The following is a 17,664-nucleotide window of genomic DNA, read 5'->3' as shown; positions in this document are numbered from 1 at the left end:
ACCCGAATCAGAGCTCTCCTGGTGCTGCTGCTTCACACCAGAGTCCTTGCCTCCTCAGTGCGGGGCTTGCTCGCACGACCTGGGGTGTGTAAGCCATGTGCAAAAGCCCTCTTATCTCTTTGGGCTTTGTCAAATGGGCAATGCCCAACGACCTGCAGGAGCAATGGGGCAAAATACCCCAATTAGGGCAGCAAATTGCACCCCTGGGGTGGGTAACACATACTCAGGGCATGCAACGTTGGTATAAACGCAGCTCTCAGCATCACCTTCCCGTACCTTGTCTTCACTTTCCAGCCTTTGAGACGTTCGCTTATTTTTATATTTCTTTCTGAAGGGGGATGGTCTGTCTTGCTGGCACTTGAACCAGATGCTTTCTGATACCTGGGGACTTGCAAACCTCTCCCCGTGGAGCAGCTCTCCTCTGGGTTTTGTGTTCACTGCTTAGGTGGCCGGCAGAGCTGGTTCCCAGCAAGTTGTCTGCGCCTAGAAGCAGCCCGCTGTGTGTCAGTAACTTTGCTGCAGTTGGTTCAGCATTCCTTGAGGAAAAAAAAAGAGGAGGAAAAAGGAAAAAAAAAAAGGTGCCTTAACTGCTGCTGTTTATCCCTCTTATTTTCTGTTCATTTTATGCAGCTTCAAACACAGCCGACACTCACCCGGGTCCATTAATGGAAAATAAAGGTCAGGGCTGGAGGCACCGAGCGCTGCCGTCCCTGGCTCCCGCGCGGTGTGCGGCGTGCATGCGAGGGCCGCAATCTTTTCAATTTTCTTTCTGATCTGGTGGAAGCAATCGGAAGCTGAATTGGCCCCGAGTGCCAGCAGCAGCAGCGCTCGCTCCGTGAGAGCACCCGGCGCGGCAGCTCCCAGCCGAGGGACGGCGACGGGACCGGGCCGGATGGCTCCTTGTCACCCCTCGGTCCAGGCTGGATGTTTAGCTGTGTTTTCTCCTGGGATGAACAGAGCGGGTAAATTTAAGAGCCAGTCGCAGCTCATGGCTCTGTTTCAGGGATCTGGGATGATGTTGTCCCAAAACCTCACTTGTCAGGCACTGGCACGGGCTGCCCAGAGAGGTGGGGGAGTCACCATCCCTGGGGGTATTTAAAAGACACGTAGACGTGGCACTTCAGGGCACGGTTTAGGAGACACGGTGGTGTTGGGTTGGCAGTTGGACTTGATGATCCTAGAGGTCTTTTCCAACCTTAATGATTCTATGATTGTCCCAAAGTAGTGCTATTAACCTTCTCCTTAAGGGAGATTTACTGGTGTTAAGGGCTAAACCAAGCTGAAGGTTATCTGCTGATGTGCTGGTGGTTTAAAGGTAGGTCCCTTCGCTTCCCCGAAGCATGCCAGGAGCTGCGGTCGGCTGAAATATGGCCGGTGAGCGGCGTGAGTTGCCGTACCGCACAGGTGTAGGGTCTGGGACTGAGGCTCCTGGGCTCCGTCCCCTCCATCTCGGTGGGAAGCATGGCTGACAAAGAGGCGCTCTGCTTTTGTCAGGGTGATCCATAGGGCTCGTTGCCCTGGTCGGGTGTTCTCCACGGAGTCTCAGGCAATGAGGCCCTCTCATCCTCCAGGAGATACCCATAGCGATGAGTTGTTATGCAAGGATGGGCTCTCGTCCCTTCGCACTTTGCTGGTGGTTTGGTGAACGGATCCCACCTTTTCACACAAAATTAGGGAACCCTCTATGTACCATTTGGGCTTTGCCCAGCCTGCATTGTTTCTTTTACTGCCTTATTCTTCTTTCTTTTTCCTCCTGACATTTGCTCCTAGGCGCGTTGCAGAGCAGCTGCAGAAATGGCTCTGCTCTTGCACCGGGTGGCCTCGGGGCTGCGTTCGGGGCCTGGGGCTCCAGCAGCCCCCCAGCGGCGCTCCTACGCCTTCCTCTGCCTCTCACACCTCACGTAGCTCTTTGCTTTATTGCCTTTGACGTGTAAACCGGACCAAAGAGCCAACCCCAGATAAAAAAGTCAATAGCAACAGGTTAACAGGAGCTGGATGACAGCAGGCTGTAGCAAACCTGGGTGGGCAGCAGACCCTTATAGAGCTGGGGGTTTTCCCCACCAGCCTGTCACTTACCCAAGGCAGCCAAAAAGCTGGGGTTTTTTCTTATCTTGCCTTTGTTTGTGGCTTTTTCTCCTGGTTTTAGCAATTTGTGAAGACAGCTCTTGCCTCTCTCTCATGCATAGCCACCATGTGCCGTCTCTATCAGGCAGCAGCTTGTGCCAAGCACCCTTCCCCAGCATGGCAGCACGGCTCTGACCGGCACTCCCCTGACTTCCCAGCTCTCTCAGTCACTCTGTGATGTCTCTACGTGACAAGCTCCTCCTTGCCACTGCCCTCAGGCTCTGCCTTACAGCTGTGAGAGAGGCTTGGGGGAAAGGGGAGCTGCTTTTTGAGGTCGGATACAAACTCCATCACGCTTTATTCCTTCCAAGGCATCCACCCGTCAAGGCTTCCCTGTGGTCAGGTTGCTTCTGCTTTCTTGCATCTCCCTGTCTCCTTATCTCCCAGCTGCTCCTTGCACGAGCTGTGATGACCACCCCTGCTTGGAGACCCAGCTCCAAGGAGCATCTCTGGGACCTCCCCGTGGGTGGTGAGCCCCAGGGCGGTGGGCAACGCGCTTTAGGACCAGCACATCCTCCTGTTTGTGTTTCAAAGCACTGGTGGAGTGAGACTGGGATTTTTGCCAGAGTCTTGCTAGAGGGAAAGTTTTCTCTGGCTCGGTTCACATGATGAAGGAATTTTTTTTTTCCCCCCTCTGCTTTATTCTGATACCTTTTTAACAGGATCAGCTAACTAAGCAGATAGAGTATACCAGTTCACAAGCCCCTAGAGGTGAAAAGCCACAGCAGATTAAAGTATTTTTTGTGATTTCCAGAGCAGCTGTATTTTATATACTGACCCTGTTTTGCTGATCCTATTAAGAGGTATCGTGAAACACAGCACCTCATGGCTATACGTGTTTGGCTTTCTGTAAGCAGGGTTTTTTTCAGTCGTGTTTCATTTTGGGGGATCTCGTGCCTTGCCTCAGTTCCTGACTAACCTGACCCCCAGGCATAAGGTCTCTCCTTGGGCTGGAAGGGGATTTCCATTAACCCAGGACCAAATTCCCATAAGGTCCTTTGAGAAACCTCATCCCCCACATCTTGAAGGTCACCCTCTGCTCTTCTGGAGTGGCTGATGGTCTGTTTGGAGAGAGGGAGCAGTGACAGTGCAGGGGCCAGGCTGGGAATTTCTTATTTCTATTAATCCCTGTATGGGATGCAGATGCTGTGGGCGAGGCTGGGGGACGTGTTCTCCTCCCTTTACCAACTCTCCCATTTCTGGGAGGGGGGGGGTTGTAGCTTCATTACACCCTACCAGTGGCCCCCCAGGTGCATTACTGCTCCTCCCAGCACATCTCCATTCCTCTTCTGTTTCCATTGCAGCCCTTGGTCCAGGGACTGTGCAGAGATTTTGGGAGTCAACATGACCCGGCGATGAGAGTCATGGACTTCCCTCCTCCCCACCCCCTCCTTCTTGCAGTGCTGAAAAACCCAACTACTGATCTGAATATTTAAAACCAGCCCTCCTGCGAAACCCTGGACCCAAGCACCCCTGAGCTACCTGTCAGATCCAAAGGAGCCTGTCCAGGGACCCCCTCTCATGCTAATGAATAAGGACAGTAATTAATGATCATCATTATTTGTGTTGAGGTCTATGAGCGCTGTCACCGCTGACTGCGCTGGCAATTACAAAGGCTGCTCCCGCATTACACTGGCCAGTGGGAGAGGAGGAGGAGGAGTGACCGCGATGCTCGGGGCTGGCCAACCCAAAAGTACCCCTCGGCATCACCCTGCCAGGCACAAGAGTGACTGGCAGCAGGTCCCCGTGGTGCTCCAGCCACCTCACCATCCTCCTCCTCCTCCTCCTCCTCCTCCTCCTCCTGGTATCAATCAGCCCAGCAGAGCCTGCTTCCCCAGATGGGTCTCACTTTCTGTTCCATCTCATTTGACACTTCATCAGCTGTAGACGGCAGAGACACATGTCAGCTCCTGAGATCCATCCCCTACCTGCCAAAAGGCTTGTGCTCCTTGGCAAGAAATGTGATTAGTCTGGTTCACGGCAGAGATTTCTCTCGGCGTTATCGTGGGGGAGGCAATCGCAGCCCCCATCCAGTTTTCTTCCCCTTCCCCAGCCCAGCAAAGGTTTGTCTGTTATTCTGGCCCAATGTAGAGGTCACACAGAGCTCTCCGTGCTCACTAAGCTGATTTGTGCGTGCGCATTGGGACGCTGGTGCCGTTCCTATACAAAGAGGCTGTGCCTCTGGTGCAGGATGCAGATGTGAAGGGCTGCACTCGTTATTCGCTGGGTTAAGCGCAAGCTGCTACTCGCTGTGCGAAAATACCAGCAGCATACCTAAGCTTGTGGTCGAAAGAGAGGGAAACCCCTTTTCTTCCTATGTGAAAGCACCCTGAGCATGGAGATCTCTCCTGGAAGCTTTGAAGCCCACTCGGTGCAGAGGGAGAGGCTGGGCAGCAGACGGCTGCCGGCAGATGCAGCCGTACCACGCCAGCAGCCTCGTACCTTCCCATTTCATCCTTCCAAATTCTCTAGCAGCCAGGGAGATGCTGAGCCACCCCGCAGACTCCCCCAGAGATCCTTCTGCTCATCCCTCTCCATAGCCGGTCCCCACCCACATGTCCCTGCTGCTGTCTCGGTGGCACCGCTGATGGGGAGGTCCCTCTGTATTTCTCTGCATTTCGGAGGCTTTCTGCATGCGTGTCGGTGTCCCATAAAGAGTAACAACGGGCATTATGTTTTGAGGCCGTTTGAAGAGAGAATGTAAAACCTGATAGGTGAAAATATGCTTCTCCATGTGAGTTCCTTCGGAAATTAAACACAGCCTGGCTTTCAGCGGTGCCTGCGTGGGTTTGCCGACTCCCCTTTCCATGGGGCCGGTGCTCCTGGGGGCTCGACTCTCCCCCATGGAGCTGGGGTGCAATTCCTGAACCCTATGGCAACCTGCTCAAACCAGGGGGAAGACATTGTCTCTGGAGTCGTTGGCAGGTGGAGAAGCTAAAGGAAGTGAGGATTTAAGAGCCTCGATTCCTCCCATTGCGCACTGGGGCTGTGACTTGTGATAATGCCCCTAGGCACCGACTGTAATGCACGTAATAAATTAAAACCAAAAATGTGATTACTTTGTTGCTTGGAAGACAAATGCATGTGCCTGGGGAGTAACAAAGCATGTTTGATTTGTTGTTGTTTTTACTATGTTTACTATTATTATAACTTATTCCAAATTATTCCAGCTTGAAACAGAGAGGAGGCCGTAGCTTGCAAACCTCCTTCTCGGAGTGGGTTTGGGGAAGGAGGCAAATCCTATAAAGCCGAATGATGTGGCACGGAAAGGTCTTGATTGGCTGGATGCCGGTGGGGGAATTGGGAAGGTCTTGGATAATGGAGGGAGTTGAATGGAGCTGGTACACATCAGCTGGGTTATTTACATTAGCACGGCGCTGGGGACTGGCGCGGAGAGCAAAGGCGCGATAGGGGCGAGTGGTTCGTAATCAAAATAGGTCAGGCAGAGCCATCACCCCCCTTTCTGGGATGCAGAAAGCTGAGGTGGAGCCTTGCTGGATGCCTGCTCACCCTGGGTAAGCTTCAGCTCGGAGATGAGTCCTTGACTTTGGGTCCGGCTTCCTGCTCCATCCCTCGCACCACGCAGCATCGCCCGTGGGGCAACGCTCTCCCGAGACCCTACAAGGCTCCCATGGGAACGGCTAAAGGAGGATCTGCTCTTATTTTTCTTCCCTGTAGGAGCAGAAATTTCCAATGAAAGCCCCATCTCCCATCATTCCTGACTAGGGAAAAAAAGAAATGGAGCTTCTAATACCCATCTCCACAGGAGTCTCTAATGCTAAAGAGCTTAGAGGGAGCACTCATGACTTTGAGAAGAGTAAAAGCCTCCCTTGTCCCCTAAGCGGTGTCCGGCTCAGTGAGCCAATACGCTCTGATAACATGGCAGATGGGTATTTCTAGCATTTGTTTTGATGATGAAAGTGTACATTGTGCTCAAAGATGCCCCCAGGACACATTGTTCTCTGGATAAAGTGATGAAAATTAAAACTAAGTTTCCTAGGTCAAAGGGACACTCGTTAAACCGTTCAGGCCTAAGAGGGAAAAGAAGGGGGGGAAAAAAGCCCAGCTAACAAAACCCAATCCTTTCCTTAAAGGAAAGTGCCTCTGGGGGAGCCGTGCGGGATGCGGGAGCTGTTTGTTGTTTGCCTGCGCTGGTTTTGGACGATGATCTCGGTGCATCAGGTACCGTGCACATGGTCCCCTGTTAGGGAGCAGGGCTGGGGCTGGGATGCTGGAGGGGCAGAAAACTCTGGGGTAGCTCTTGTTTTAGGGTTGCGTCCAGTGCCCTCGTGCCAGCCAGGAAAATGCAAAGCGTGGGGTTTAATCTAGGGGAGAACACGTCAGGACGCAGTTCGCTGCAGCAACAGGCAGTGGGAAGCTGGGGATGTGCCGGTCAGTAGGGCTAATGGTGGGAGAAGGACTGCAGGAATGGGACCACAGACTGTCCCACTGTAAGGCTATGTAAGGCTACTGATGCGTGCTGCTCTCTGCTTTGAAAAAAAAAACAAACAACCAACCAAAAAAGGGGCAGCTGAAGGAAAATGCAGATTTCACATAGGTTTGGGTCCAAGCAGGGACTACGCGTGCTCCTTGCGCGGCTGCTGGGCTTTTGTCGTCTGCTTTCTAACCCCCTCACTGTTCAAGAGCAAGCCCTGAACCTCTAAAGGACCGCGTTTCCCTTGGTGAAAGGGAAAACTCCACGTCGCAGAGAGGGAAATGCCAATCAGTGGGAGCGAGGAGCAGCGTGTGGCCTCTGCGAACTGCAGGAAAAGCAACACAGCTATTCAGAGCAGCTCGGGCGGCTCAGGGAAGGAGTTTAGGTTTAGTGGTTAGATGGGAAAAGTGGTCTTGGATTCTTCTATAACCACATTATTGAGACAGCAGGGGCTAATTGTTTCCCTTCTTTGTTGCCCCAGTTTCTCCAGTTATTCAAAATGGGACTGATTTTTACCTGCTGCCTAATGGAAGCGTGAGCGAAGCTCGGTTTGTTCTTGCCAAGTGCTTGGGCACCCCTGGAAAAGCGATGCCACGGAAAGGCAGAGTACTTTTTGGACTCAGTAGCAGAGTATTAGACACATCAGCTATTGTATTTTGGCTCTACACAGTTGTTACCCCATTTACGAATATGCAAACCCAGCCAGGCCACCCACCAAATAATCATGCCTCGTTATTCACAATGTTTAAGAGATCAGTTAAGAAGAACTGAGTGTTGGAAGCGACCTCTCTCCCCTCCCTCTCTCCCAGAAACAACTCCAAACCGACAGTCCCCGTGCTTATTTTTCCATGTGTCTATTTTTATGCGATATAAGCCGTGCTGTGTATCTCTGACTGCTTTTCCCCTTGTTTGTTATTTGATTTGCCCTCCAGAGATCAGCAAAGAGCGTCAAATGTCATTTTAGCTCTACCCTCCAGATCAAGGGAGAAGATTAATAGATGAGGGCTTTTATTGTGTGGGTATGTGTGCGTGCGCGTGGGGGTGTGGAGCTCTCTCTTCTTAGAAGTTTTCTGCCTGGAATCGGATTTGGGACTCTCTGCCCCAGAGTCGAGCACCACACTCCTCTCTCCCTGCAAAAACCCATCAGAGATATTAATCCACTCGGTGGCATGACGTGCCCTGGGGCCGCGGGGTTTTTTCGTCCTTTCCTCCATCCTCCACCAACCCCCATTTATTTTCTGTCATTAAACGGTCTCCTTTTGATCCGGCGATTAATTTCCAGACGAACCCAGAAAGTACAGAAGCCTGCACGGGCGCGCGCATCCACGAGCAGGAGGCGGTTTGGTGGCGCCAGCTGTAATTACGCTGCGGATCGAGCAGGCTTCTGCTACATCCCTGAACCACAGCGGGCACCAAACGCAACAGGTGTTTGTAGGATTAAGCTGGTCTACGGGAAAAAAAAATATATGAATGATGAATGCGTGTGTGTGTGTGTGTATATATACTTTTTTTTTCTCTTCCCCCACCCCCTTTCTTTGCAAAATTTTTCCTCCGGGGAGCGGCAGGGCTTTTGTTTAGGAGCAGCATACCTTTCCCCGTGAGGCATGTTTTCAGCGCACGGAGCTTGCTCCCACCCGCTGCCAGAGCAAAGCCCGTTTTCCTGACGCCCCAGCTGATAGGGAGTCCCGCTGTAATCCCAACTTTCTGTTTTGCTTTGAAGGAAGGCTCTATTCAGGGTGGTTAAGCACAAAAGCTCGAAAAGGCAGATGCTGAGGGCTTAAAAACCAGGAGCAAAGAGAACAAAAAAATAGGAAAAAGGCTGCAAGTGCATCTTTTTTTAATCCCCTTGTATTTTAAGGGCTGTGTTCACCTAATGAGAGATGCCTGGGGGCAGGGCAGCCCTTCAGACAAGCAGCGAGACATGCGTGATGGGAAGAGGTGAGAGCTGGAGTTCATTAATGCATCTCCTTAACGGCAGGTCCTGCCTCGGTTTCCCTTTTTCTGCTGTTACCTGCGGCGTGGGGGCGAGCGCCGGGGAAGGGTGTGGGGACCGTGCACGGCCTTGGGCGATGCTGGGGGCGCAAAGAGGCGTCAGGATGGGGGATGCAACCCGAATGCAGGCGTTTTTTAAAAAAAAAACACCCATCCTTTCCACTTGACTTTAAAGTGGATTTATTTGTAATTCACTCTCCATGTACGTACTATTAAGGATTTGGGCTCTCGGAGGTTTTTCTTGTTTAAGATGTATTACTTTTTTTTTTTAAAAGGGAGCACGTGAGGGGAAAAAGCAGCGAAGTTCACCTTTAAGGATTTATTATCGTTCCTCTAGAGCAGGTATTTACTGGGGGTATTTCTCTGAGGAAATGACTGTCGATTATAAAAAATAAAATAAAATAATAAAAAAACCCCACCCTCTCTCCTGAAGCCAGTAACCTTGCAGAGTGATGGATTGTCTTGCTGAAAGTGGAGTTAGGGAGAAATAGAGAAGGAGAGGAAGAAATGTAGATACCGTAGTATACTCCAGGGGGTCGGGAAAGGGATATGAATTATTAAGTAAAATTAATAATTGAAATAATTAACAGCTGCAAGAGATTTTTGTCCATCCTCCACATAATAGGGTAGCAATGTTTAGTATCAAGCTGTAGTAACCACTAGTAATTTGATGTTAATTAATTCGTTGGCTCAGCATTCCAAGCATTTATGGGTGTTTTCTTTCCTTATAAATATATTAATAAGTCTAAATAATTCTACAAAGTAATTTCGAAAATAAAAAAAAAGAAAGTCCTAGCAAATGGCAAGTCATTTATTTTTGATCAGTAATTAAAATGGCTTTTTCTCCCCATGAATGTACATCAGAGGAAAATGGCTTTGTTCTGAGGAGCTTCTAAATTTTATTCTTCTTCCTCTGATACGAATCGATAACGTTTGCTGTTTGGGGCCAGGCCGCTGCGCTGTCGGCGTCGTGATTTTTTTTTTCATTGCAGGCTTTTTTGGAGTTTATTGCTGGGTCTCCTAAAGACCAGAGGTTTTCCCTCCCCTGGCCCCACAGCTCTGACCCCCGTGGGTAATGTAGGAGGGGCTGAAGCAAAGGCTCCAAAAGACGTAGCTTAGTGATGGTGGCTTGTACTTGGGGCAGATAAATTTGGAGGTGCCGGATAGGTGGGTGATGGCTGTGGTTAGGAGGAGCTGAGCCCCGCTGGAAGCCCTGCGGGGACGTCCATCCCCCTCCCTGCGATACAGAGGCAGATAAATGGGGGCGCGACGGGGTTTATTGCAAACCCGAGCGCTCTGCAACGGGGTTGGAGGTGCAGGATGCAAATGGTTGTGGGGGTTGTGGGAGGGTGCAGCACTGCTCTGCTGACCTGCACCTCCCTCTCTTGTGGGGGTAGAACCCCAAATGTCCCTGTTTTGAACGGCGACAGTGTCAGACCCTTGTCCCCAGGCTCTGGTGTCCCTTGCTCACGTGCATCTTGCGCTATTTGGTGTGGTGGCGTTGCTCTTTGCTGATGGCTCAGGAAAGGGATGGTCTGGATGAAGTCCTCTTGGGTTGTTGAAGCTCTGCAACTTCTCAGGGAGCCCTCACCGCCGGTAAGAGCGGCGCCAGCAATGCTGAGCCCATGGCCCAGGTAATGGCAAGCACTGTGGCTGGTTATCTCCCCGGGTGAGGCTGTGCTAGGTCAGATGCAGGTTTTAAGGACCTTCCCACGGGACCAAACACTGCCGTACCTCGCTGAGCGGAGAGGAAAATTGGGGTGCATAGGGGAAGGTGGGGTACAGGGGGAGGCTGGTAACAGGAGGTGAAGGAAGACCAGTGATACAGGGAATTTTTTTGCTGGGCTGGACTCAGAAGCATCATCACCCTTCTGGGTTTGTATGGGGCTATGGACTAAAAAAGGCATTTCCTACACGACAACAGAGAAGGGGTTTTCTATGGGCTGACGGCACCAAATCCAGTCCCAGGCCATGCTGCTGGATGCAAATTCCCTTTCAAAGCTGAGGCAGTAGAGGCTGTGCCCTCTGAGCCGTGCTTTGCTTTCCACCTGGGGAAACTGAGGCCACACCAACATATGGGAGAAAAGGCTCAGGGCTCCAGACAGTGTTATTTCAGCTCTGGATTGGGGTCTGGGAGCCCGGTGGGTTGGGATGCTCAGCGTTTGGGATGCTTGGAGTGGGGCTGTGTGCTGGCTACGGGGTCTGTTAGATGAGAAATGGCATCGCTGCCCTTACCTGCAGGCGGCAGCGGCGGTGCCTCCCTTTGCCAAAGCTCAGCAGAAATAGCGGAGCAGGGAAGGGACTAATTCCCATCCTCATCAGCAGATGGGGGTGAGAGGTATTTCTGGCCCAGCTGGTGGGAGAGGAGGTTGCAGGGCGTTATGGATATCCAGGCCGGTTTTGTGCTGGGTAGCAGGGGCAATTTAGGTGCTGAGCTGGAGGGATGGAGGAGAGCGCTTCAGGAGGTGGAGCAAAAGGTGGGAAATACTACTTCTTTCCCCCCATCCTCGCTTCTCACAAGCGCTGTGGGAGCTGCGAGGCGCCTGGCAGCAGGGACCGACTGCTCCTGCCCCAGGGAGCGAAGGAGCCTTGAAAGTTTGAAGGTAAACTGATGGGGCTCAGCTATAGCAGCAGACTTCTGCGTGTTTCTCCCACTCGGGGGTTTGCCCTATATTTAATTTTTTTTCCTGACTGCTTTAGTGACTCTGTAAACGTTGCAGAGTTTTTGTGTATTTTTTTTTCCCCTTCCTGCTAGATGAAGTGGGTTTAGTTTTTATTGAATCAGTTTCCTCCGAGGATAGAGGTTGCGAGTGGATAAAACCTCTTTCAATCCCATAAAAATGCCGTCAGGGGATTCACTTAAATTTATTTAATCCTGTGCACTTTATCGTGGTCACTTCATCATGGCAGGTAAGTGGATGCTAATGGATCCCTTCTTTTCATGGCCTGCAGCCTCCTGGAATTAGATCCCCCAGCTGCAAATCTCTCGTTTGTGGTTGGCATTTTATCTTCTTTCTTTTATTTGATTAGTTGGGGGGGGGGAGAGCGAAGAGGCAGGGCGCTCATTTCAGGGTATTAAGGCCAGGAGAGCTTGTTGCTCTAATCTAGTCTGACCTTCTGGGTAGCACCAGCCAAAATTTCACCCGGAGGAGATGCTCTGCGAATGTCAGGACATGAAATCCTCCCTCCACCCTTCCCATCCGAGCCCAGTGAGCTGGGATCGCTCGGTCCAGGGTTGCATTGCCAAAGAATAAGGGAAGCTTGTGCTCTCCTTTGCCTCGGCGATGAGTCAGAGTTGATGTGAATATGCCTCTTCTGATGGCCTGATTCACTATCCTCCAACCTGACAAGCCCTTTTCATTGAAACGTTCAACTTCATTGTCACTAAACCATTTTCTTTTATAAAGTCGAAGTGTTTGGATGCTTTCAGGTGAAGGTTGTTGAATTGCCTGCTCCATTAATGCTTTTAAAACCGGGAGATTTTTCCTTTTGCTGTCACAATTCGGCTTTTTTTTTTTTTTTTTTTTTTTTTTTTTGTGACCTGCTTCGGTATTTAGTTTTGGCTGCTAAATCCGAAGCACTTGTCCTGTCTGACCTCTGAACTTCAGCCTGTGTTTGTCTGCTCGGGCCCAAGGCTGTGGGATGCTGCCCCCGTCACTGTGTGGTCCTGGCCCCCCTCGAAGCTCCAGCACCTTGGCTTAGAGAGGCAGAGCCGTGTGGGCTGTCCCTCGTGATGCTCTCGAATCCTTTCCCACAGCAAAAATATATCTGTCCAGGTTTAGCATCATGCCAGCGATGACATGTGGAGCTCGGATGGAAATTCAGACCAACTTAGGCTTCGGTGAACCAAAGAGCTTCAGGCTTTGTGCATTGGGGTATCACCGTGTTGTCCCCAAGGTCAGCAGGAGGGACTTCTGCCCTTTGCAAATCTGTCCCAGAGCACCGAAAGGCAACCTCAGGTAGTAGCTGAATGTGTTGCAAGGTCTTATCTCTAGCAAAACCTTAGCTGGGGGCTATAACGGAGAGTTTCCTGAGAGCAAATTAGCCTTTCACAGTACCAAGCATCAAAATTGGGTCCTAACTCCAGAATACTCTGCAAAGGAAAAAGCAAAGCCTGACGTGGGGAAAATTAATCTGGCAAGACGCTAGTCATCAGTAACATGGGAGGAGCGGTGTGTGCTGATCCCCGAAGGGATTTATTGCCTCTTGGAAGGGATCCCCCGCACGCCAGAGCATCCCTTGGCACGCACTCTCCTCCCCGTGCCTCCCCGGGCAGGGGAAGGCTGGTGTCAGAGTGTTAATGAAAAAACTAAATAACTCTTGAAATGCAAAGCCATCGGTTGAAAAAACAGAGGCTGATTTTGAATTATTAAGGAGCCCTATCGCTGCTTGCTGCCGAGAGAGGGGAAGGGAGGGGATATTGGTGCTTGGGAAGTCCAATTATTTCTGAACTGCAGACAGTCTTATTAACTTGGGCAGAAAATTAATTAGTCTAATTAGAAAACCTCATTGGAATTTGGTGAGGAGTTACTGGGGGAGATGATAGTGGTGGTGGGGAGTTGGGGAGTGACAACAGCCGTGCGAGGGAGAGGACAGAGGGAAACGCGAGCGACAGCGGAGCTGGTCAGATTAATGGGAGCACAGGAAGCCTGGGAAGAGGTGGGAGAGAAGCAGGAGGATTTGGGTTTTTCAGTCGTAATGGTCTAAATTTGGCTATTATTTTTTTAAACGTGAATGTTCCTATACGTGCACATTCATATATATATTATATATATACACATATGCTATATAGATATTTTATATATAGAATATAATGCAGAGGAGATTTATCGGAAGGTTTCTGTGGGTGGCTGTATTTATTTCTGATACGCCAGTCCGTCAGCACGGGGTTTTGTTAGAAAGTGCTGGGTGGGTGGTTTTTTTTTATCTTCACGGATTTATGAAGTCCTTAAAACATCTGTTCCGTCCTGATTCCGCAGTCCTTTAGCGGCTCGGGGAGAGAGAGAGATGTTCCTCGGCGGAGCTGTCTCGCTGCGTGCGGTTTGGATAGAGACACGTTTGCTGAGTGTTGATAGCAGTGATGGAGGAAGGGAGCCGGATCCCTCCTCGGAAGGGATGGGGTGAAGAAAATTCGTCCTGGTGGTCCAGGCTTGATGCCGGTGATGGGACGAGAGATGCTGCAGCATGGGAGGGGACGATCGGGATTTGGGGTTATTGGGCTTTTTGAAGGAGAGCTGTAGGAATTCAGTAAGAAATCAGCTTTTTACTCCTTTCCTCCTGTGAGCTGTTGGTTACAAAAACGAGCATGCTTTCACCGTGCACCACGTAGGCGGGAGATAAACACTTGATTCATGACCTTTTTGACTCAAGAGTATTAAAGCCAGAGATGGGCAAAGGCCCTGATCTAGGAGGCAGTCTCCCCAGGCCATCGCAAAACCCAGCAGCTAACCTTCTAGTATTGAAACAGCTCCAAAAAAAGTACGATAAAACACAGATTTGGATGAACCCGAGCGCTACGGCGTTTGGGATCTCAATCTGATCTTTAGGCCGCTGCTTTCCCAAGCTGAACCCACGCGCAGGCGTAACATCCATCCTACCGATAGCAGGGGCTATGCCTGTATTTGCAGCTCAACTGCCTGCAAGTCTACCCCTCCGCGGGACCGCACCGCGTCCCCCCAGCCACAGCCCCCGGCCGAAAGCTGCCGCCCGTAGGTGACATTGCGGGCTTTCGCGGCGGCTGAGCCAACTCTCCAGCCTCGCAGGCTGCACGGCCCCCGGGTTTTCCCCAGTGCCTTTGCTCTGATGGCTTTTCTGCCTGTTACTGAAATAACCTGTCAAGCTGAAGCTAATAATGAGCCATAAGTCAGATTCTCTCTGGTAGGTTGCCCTGGGTGTCTATCACAATCTTTAGGGGTGACCCAATTATGGTAATTGGCCAATCTTGCTACTGGTGTTTTGAAAAGAATTGTCGAACAAAGGAGGAGAACTAAAAGCTCCCTGGAAATTCGCAGAAAACCCAAATATAGCGTTTTCGGGGCCCCTTTTGGCATGAGGTGCCTTTCATATTAACGTCTTCAGTCTGCCCTGCTCCGATCCCTGTCGAGAACAGCGAAATAAAACCCCAAATGCAGCGGATCGCGCGGGTGATGCTCCATCCGAGCGGAGCATCAGTTACCCCGTCCCCGGGATAGCTAGTGACCCAGAGATACAGCTGTTTGCCCAGCTCCATGCCCAAGACTACACGTTTAGAGCAATAGTTTCACTCCCACTCGGTCATAAGACCCTGATTTTGCAAGAATATCTCAGATTATTCAAGGGCGGACCCAAGGGGGAAGGGAGGAGGAGTGATTTCTTTTCTGCCCGGCTGTGTACGACATGTACCTCCAGTTAGTCAGAGCGAGATAAAGGGAATAAAGACAATTTTAGCCCCATCCTTGCTCCTTTCCATCCCCCACCGCCCACCTTCTCTTTCCCTACACACTGGCCTTGTGTAGTGCACCGGTATTATTTCTGCATCAGAATAATAATAATAATACCGAGAGAACATACTGTTATGACTGCTGTGACCTCCTGCCCAGCATGCTCTGCTGAAACGCTGCTGGAATTGCAACTTGGCAGCGATCTTCTTAGTGAAGGATCGCTTCTGGCTAATCTATAATTTACAAAACACACTCAGATTCATTTTTATGGGGTGTTTTGATACGATGCTATTTAAAAATCGGAAAGAAACGACGCACCTTTTGAAAGGTTGCTCCCGATTCCTCTTGCTCTTTTTTTGCGGGGGGCGGGAGGGATGTTATTTTTCTTGCTGTTACCATCTGAGCAGAGAAAGGGAAGCTCTTACTACCGCAGCTTTCTGGCCTATTCCCTGTAGTGCCGGGGCCAGAGCCTTGTGTTGCACCTACACCTTCAGCACCCAACCTAGCTGTGCTCACTGCGACCTCTGTGTGCTCCTGTCGGCTTCCCCCCTCCCCTTGGCTTGTGATACATATTTAGAAGCAGGAAAACGATGCGTTTATTTCACCCTCTGCTTTTGCTCAGGAAGGCCGGGCAGGGAGGGAGAGGAGGGCCCCTGTGGCACCCCCCCAGGTGATGCTTGGACTTTCCGCTGGTACCTGCTGCAGCCTCTTAGGACTGGAGTGATGAAATGTCCTCGCTGAGCAGGGCATAGAAAGCTCCTGATATACCAAATATGAGTTTCTGCTGGCGGTAGGGTGGCTCGGCACGGAGGGGAGAGCCTTTTTGGGCGGACCAAGTCTTGCTTCTCAGGTGGCAGTGCTTCTCCCAAGTGTTTTACTGCCTGCAGGCTCCTCTACTCTTCCGTATGCTGTTTTATGGTGCCCCTTTCTGACTAATGCAAATCCCATCCGGCATATATTAGCAGGAAGGGCATCATTAGCAGGAAGAGCAGCGCTGTAAGAAACCAACCATGAATCTTCTCGGGCTCACAGGGCTCTGCGAATAGCACAGGAGGGATTAAATATGTTCGTCTTTATAGTCCAAAGGGAAGGGAAGAGGTTTCTCATCAGACCCCGGCTGCAGCGTGTCCGTGGTATGATGATGTAGCTATAATTAACCTCCTCCCCGATGGAGACTGAGCTGCTTTTCAATCACCCATGAGTTGCCCAGCACGGGAAGGCAGTGTCTTGAGCAGGAAAAGCTTCATATCTGCTGATAAATAGAGGCCATGATCTTCAGCAACCAGGTACTTGAATGCAGGGAGCGTCGGCAGACCTTGTGCTCATTTATATCAGCGCGCAGGCTGAAGTAGGTAGTGTTTTATGCCTGCCTTCATCCATGCAAATGGGGAACGCCAGCCCGCTGGCAAGGAGATCTGTGCTCTTTGAGAGATCTATGGGAAATAGCTTAACTTTTCTGACATTTCCATGCAGTCCCAAAGAGCTTTAGCTGTTATTTTATTAAAACCTCGAGGATAGAGTTGGACAAACCACTTTCTGCCACCCCTCCCCCCCAAAAAAAAAGATACTTGTTAATGCAGCTGGGTGGGGGATCTCCCATCAGGTGGGTTGCAGGGAGATGCATGATGGGGAGGCAAGGATTCACACATAGAGCAGATTGATGAGCCCTCAGTCACCTACAGTGGGATAGATGGATGCAGCAGGGGGGTTGATGCTAAAAAACAGGCTGAGGTGCCCCAAACCTCTTGAGGAAGGTGGATTGCGGAGCGAGAAGGTGGTCTGGAAGGCAAGACGGAGCGACGTGCCGGCTGGTAGGGGCTGGCAGGACGGGACGTTGGGCTCCACGTCCTTGGGGATGCCGTGATCCCAATTACCGGGTTAAGAGGCATCAAGCTCAGCGCGATGTCTGAGGAGGAGTAAACCAGGCTCTGGGGAGGAGCACGTGAGTGAGGAGTGTTAAACAGAACAAAACTGATAATGAATGCTGCTGTTATAGCACCTGTCACAACTGCTCAGGAGTTTAATACTGTGCAATTTCAGAAGAGAGAAACATCTTTCCGTGATGATTTCTTTTTTTTTTTTTTTTTATAAGAGGAAAAATATTCCTCAGTCTCAATGCTTATCTTCCATTTTAGCCTTTTTTTTTTTTTTTAACCCTTTTATAAAGGTGAGGGAACTGAGCCAGCCTATTGCACAGGCAGGTCGGGAGCGAGGGCTGGTGTGGGTTACTGCAGCGTCGCTCCATCTCCTACCCCACACGCCTCAGTAAGGAACTGTGCAATCTTATTTTAAGAAGCCCACATAGCCACAACTTGCTGCACAGTTAATATTTAGGTCAGCAGAATCTAATTCCTTTTAAAATCATAATATTATCATGGTAATTGCAAATGTTTTCATTAGGCGCTTGCACTTGGGAGCCTGGCACATGTCTGCAAAGGGTTTTTGTTTCTCGCTCGGGTGTCCTGGCTGCTAAGCAATAGCAAGAAATACTTTGTCCCCCTTTACTCTCCACCTTCAAAACCCGACTGTTCTTCCCTGGGGCAACCAGCTACGCATCATCCTCCAGACACTCCTACAGCCCCGTGCGATGACCAGGGATTGCAAAGGACCTTGGTAAATGCCACCACAGCGCTCAGTCCCAGTGCAATATGGATTATTTTCCTTTTCTTTTGCGCTCCCTGTCTTCAAACAGGC

General features: G+C 50.6%; 1 protein-coding gene across 2 annotated transcripts in view; it reads left to right on the top strand.

Moving 5' to 3' along the window:
* Positions 1 to 17,664, top strand: part of LOC142067489 (protein CEPU-1) — a 353,823-nt gene that overhangs the window by 140,121 nt on the left and 196,038 nt on the right. Inside the window, exon 1 of one of the 2 annotated variants that reach the window (XM_075116137.1) lies at positions 11,074 to 11,154. The exons of the other annotated variant lie outside the window; for it this stretch is intronic. The gene's annotated coding sequence lies outside the window, so the exon portion shown is untranslated. Of the gene's footprint in view, positions 1 to 11,073; positions 11,155 to 17,664 lie in introns of those variants that run through there. 2 annotated transcript variants of the gene reach the window in all.

The sequence above is a fragment of the Phalacrocorax aristotelis genome, chromosome 22 (assembly GCF_949628215.1).
Source record: "Phalacrocorax aristotelis chromosome 22, bGulAri2.1, whole genome shotgun sequence".
In the NCBI taxonomy this organism is placed as follows: Eukaryota; Metazoa; Chordata; class Aves; order Suliformes; family Phalacrocoracidae; genus Phalacrocorax; species Phalacrocorax aristotelis.
This window is presented reverse-complemented; position numbering and strand designations above follow the sequence as displayed.